The 4,589-nt window shown below is 45.4% G+C and overlaps 1 protein-coding gene across 6 annotated transcripts in view; it reads right to left on the reverse strand.

Annotated features, from left to right (window-relative positions):
* The window catches only part of SPIN1 (spindlin 1), a 94,545-nt gene extending 90,160 nt beyond the window's left edge, over positions 1-4,385 (reverse strand). For 3 of the 6 annotated variants that reach the window (XM_045299426.1, XM_004697584.3, XM_045299267.1), the window contains exon 1: positions 4,265-4,385. The gene's annotated coding sequence lies outside the window, so the exon portion shown is untranslated. Of the gene's footprint in view, positions 1-3,093; positions 3,208-3,737; positions 3,783-4,264 lie in introns of those variants that run through there. The other 3 variants (XM_045299337.1, XM_045299304.1, XM_045299377.1) reach the window with 2 other exon arrangements.
* Positions 4,386-4,589: the final 204 nt, after the last annotated feature.

Raw genomic sequence — 4,589 nt, forward strand, 5'->3', positions numbered from 1 at the left:
GAGGAACTGATACCAAGGGTTCAAGTAGAAAGCAAATGTTTTGAGAATGATGAAGGTAACAAATGTACAAATGTGCTTGACACAATGGATGGATGGATGTGTGATGGAGCCCCCAATAAAATTATTTTAAAAAACAAAACAAAAAGATAGGCATCAAGAGCGTTTGTCTCAGTGTTGATCTAATTTAACACAGAGGCAAAAGCTTTTTTATTCCACTATGGAAAAAAAAAAATCCTGCTAATAACTATATCCAAAATCCAATGACATGGAATAGATTCCAACTCATAGTGACCGTACTGGACAAAGTAAAACCACCCCATAGGGCTTCTGAGGCAGTAAGTCTTTATGGAAGCAAATTGCATCCTCGTTTTCCTCAGCAACAGCTGGAGATTTCAAATCTCTTACCTTTAGTTGAAAGCCCAACACTTAACCCACAATGCTACAGGGGTCCCTATAGCAAAATTCAAAAACAGGAAGGGTTAAGAAAAATAAAAATAGTCTTATTCCTTCAAGTGCCTCATATGCCTATGAAAGTTAATCATATGATTAAGGAAGACCAAAGAAGAATCATTGCTCTTGTTGACGAAGAATACTGAAAGTACCATGCAATGCCAAAATAACAAGCAAATCTGTGTTAGAAGTACAACCAGAATGCTGCTTAGAAAGGAGGATGGTAAGACTTCGCCTCACCTAATTTGAACATGTTATCAGGAAACACCAATCTCTGAAAAAGGACCCAGAAAGAGCTAAGAACCTCAGTCAGATGAAGTGACAAAGTGGCTGCAACAATGGGCTCAAATATAATAACTGTGAGGATAATGAAGGACTGGGCAGTGTTTCATTCTATTAATATATAGAATCACTGAACCAACTCAGCAGCACTTGACAAGAACAAAAAGCAGTATTTACTAACATTAGCTACCATTTCAGGAACTGTACTGGGAACTCCAAAATCCATTTCCCTTAATTTCTATAATGAAAATTTAATAATAATACTTTTCATAATTCACATAAGTTTGGGCTCCAGCTTACATCTGGAGACCAAGAGCTTAAAAAATGATACATGATGACTTAGCTATGTTGTTTGGGACTAGTAAATATGGGGTTCAATTTCAATCCACATTCTTCTCATTTAAAAGGCTTAACTGCAGAAACTTCACAAAACCATCATGTATTCTCCAAATTTAGCAAAATACTTTGACAAAATTATTTACTTCTTCTAACTTCTTTTCATTCAAAGAAATGGGAGAAAAAAATACATTCTGCTAATCAACCAATAAAGGATATATATGGATATATATTAAATGTTCTTTCACAGAAATTAAGGTACTAAGAGCTAAACCAAAAGAAATGTCCAATAGCATTCCTTCTAATAATCAGCATGACTAACTTCAAAAATAATACATAGATATCCTTTTATTACTCTTCATAAGAGTGTGCAACCATTAAGGAGTAAAAACATTAATTTTTTTCAGGTTAAGATTTCAATTAACAAATCTCAAGTAAAAGGCAAATTTGGGGAATTGCCCATAAAATGCAGTTTCCCAAACTAATTTGACTTGGCAATCAGCTGTCACCAAACCAAATCTGACTCACAGAGATCTTATCTAGAGATTCTGAGGCTATAAATTCTTTTTTCCATTTAATCATTTTATTGGAGGTTTGTACAACTCTTATCACAATCCATACATTGTGTCAAGCACATTCATACATTTGTACATTTGTTGCCCTCATCATTCTGAAAACATTTACTTTCTACTTGAGTCCTTGGTATCAGCTCCTCATTTTTTTCCCCTGCCCTCTCCGCTCCAGAGGCTACAAATTTTAATTTAAGAGCATCGTCACTCATTTTTTCTTCTTTGGAGCTGCTGGTGGTGGTTTGAATCACTGACCTTGAGGTTAGCAGTACAAAGGACACCTTTTACCTCAGCAGTACTTAGAACAAGTGTCCCAAATGCCACATTAAGCAACACTGCTTCAGATAATCCAAAACTGGGTTATTAATATTTAATATATTATTTGAAACCCTGATCATTCTGTCTAGGAAGTGTTGGAGTGCTAAATAAAAGATCAACAGTTCAAACTCCCCAGCTGCTCTGGGGAAGAGATGAGGCTATCTGCTCCAGTAACAATGTATAGACTGGGTAACCCTATCTAGGGTAGCTATGTACTGGGGGGAAGATACTCTGGTGGCATGTCTTGGGATTACTAACCACAAACACCAGAGTTCAAACTCACCAAGCATTCCTCAGAGAAGATGAGTCTTTCTGCTCTGGTAAAGATTTATAGCCTGGGTAACTCTTTACAGAGTGGTTTATGAATCAAATGGACTCAATGGCAGTGGGTGCAATTTTCTTCTGAATTGGTAATTAATGGCACTGTCAGAAACTACTAGTAAAATTCCAGGGAAAAGAAAACTTTTCTCACAGTAAATACCTACTACCTATAAATATACTATGTATACTTTATCAAATCTGGATAATTACTGTTCTATAATTTGGGAGGAGGTTTGTCTATTAATTAAAGCTGGATGGGGCTCCTTCCACTTGATCTTTCTGACATTTCAGAACCTCTAAAAGAATTTTCACAAATATAATACATTTTGGCATAAATCCTCTAGTTTAGATTTTTTACTTCCTAACAAGTCATGTAAAAAGTGATTAGTATTCTCCATCAATACTTTCATAAGCTCCTTTCAGAAAATTCTATCAGAAGTTATACACAATTTTGTGTGCATGTTTTCTCTGATACGAGGCCTCCAGAGGCATCCTTTAAAACACTTCAGTGTATTGGTTTTAAAAATACACAATAACCAAATTCATTTTAGCCAACAGTAAAATTACTTTGGAAAATGCTCTTCAAAACTTAAAATCCCAGTCCACAAATTATAAGAAAAACAACATATTCACAATTGAATAAACTGAGGTTTATACTTCATAACATTTACTACTGAAGCCCTTGCTAAGAACTAAACTCGTAGAATGCAGAATGCAGAATCCACGTAAGAATCTATCTAAAACTCATCTGAACAAAACCCTTGCAGAATACATTCAAGGTCGCTTATAAAGGATAAAAGGAAACGTAGATTCCCACCGTCAATCAATCTCGTACAACAGAAAGCTGCCGAAGTATTTAACAGAGAGCCAGGAGAGGGTGCTGCGAATGCCGGAGGACCGCATAGGATTGGAAATGTGCTAGTGGGCGTCACTAGAAGGAGAAAATAAGCCTTTTCAGTGAATCCAACAACTTCCAGGGACTTGAGGCTCTCCACGTGAAATCCAGCGTTATTGTCAGCACACAATATCCCTCACCCTTGAGTGGCAGCGAGAAGTGCGAGTTCACCCATTCACTAAAATCATCCAACCCCGCAGAGGCGCAGCAACCCCCCCAGCCTCCCACCCTCCGCCACGCGCAGCTGACACCAGTTCCGAAAGCAGCGCCCGCTCAGTCCCGGCTCGAGAGCATCCCGAGTTCCGCCCCCACCGCCCGGGACCTAGGTGGTACGGTTTCTCTTCCCCCTTCCGAGGACCATCATCCTCGTCGCGGGCGAGAGCAGGCCTGGCGTATTATGCAACTCCGAACATCTCGCCGCCGCCACCGATTTTGGCGCATCGTCCCCTCCTCCACCCGCCCTCGAAAATACGCAGCGCCAGGGCTTCCCGCCCCACACGCTGTGTGGACTCCCACTTGTCACCCCGAGCCCAGAGCTGCCACCGCCTGGGCCCGTAGGACCTTACCGCAGCCAGACGGAGCGCGCAGCGCAGGCGGAAGCGCAAGCTCCAAGCAACAAAAGCAGGCGCTAAAGTACCGACGGCGCCGGAGGCACTGGGCGCGCCGCTGCGGCGGCCATGTTATCGGGGAGGGGTGCAGGGTGCAGGGACTCTCGGGGCGGCGGCAGCACCGGGCGGAAGGAACAATTCCAGCGCGGCGGCGGCGAACAAAGGAAAGCGCACTCGGCGCAAGGAGGCCCAGGAGGCCTTCGCCCCGCGCGGGCGTGACGGCCGGCAGGGGGCGCTGTGAGGGCGCGGCCCAGCCACCGGACAATGCGCCGCCAGAGAGCGGGGCGGACGAAGGCGGGTGGACAGCCGTCAGCGCTCACCTGGCGCGACCAGACGCCGACCTCAACCGAGGCGGCCCTGCGGCCTGCCCTCGCGCGCCTGAGGCCCAGGATCGAATCCGTCACGCGCCTCACGCTCGGGTCCCTCTCGGTAGCAACTCCACTCCCAGGACGCCCCTGCCCCCGCCTGCGGCGGAGAGGCCTCACCTGCCGACCCGCCAGAGGGCTGTCGTCCGCAAACCTTACACGGAGCTCCTGCCGTCCCTCTTCACAAGCTCCCTGCCTGACTCAAACCCGAGCCAGACGGCGCCTCCCCGCCTCCCGGCCTCCACGGCGCACGCGCACTGGGCCCGCCAAACTGCGAGGCCACGCCGCTTCGGCGGCCCTCTCTGAGCCCGGATGAGATGCGCACGCGCTGCCGGGGCGGCCTGGCGGGGGCGGGGCCTAGCAATTGCTCACCTGAAGAGACTGGGAGGGATGTTGCTCTCGCCCGGAATCCGCGAAAACTGTTAGTACGTGATACCGACTGTCG

The sequence above is a fragment of the Echinops telfairi genome, unplaced genomic scaffold (genome assembly GCF_000313985.2).
Source record: "Echinops telfairi isolate 266 unplaced genomic scaffold, ASM31398v2 ScPeMD7_1;HRSCAF=3_0, whole genome shotgun sequence".
NCBI classification, from domain to species: domain Eukaryota; kingdom Metazoa; phylum Chordata; class Mammalia; order Afrosoricida; family Tenrecidae; genus Echinops; species Echinops telfairi.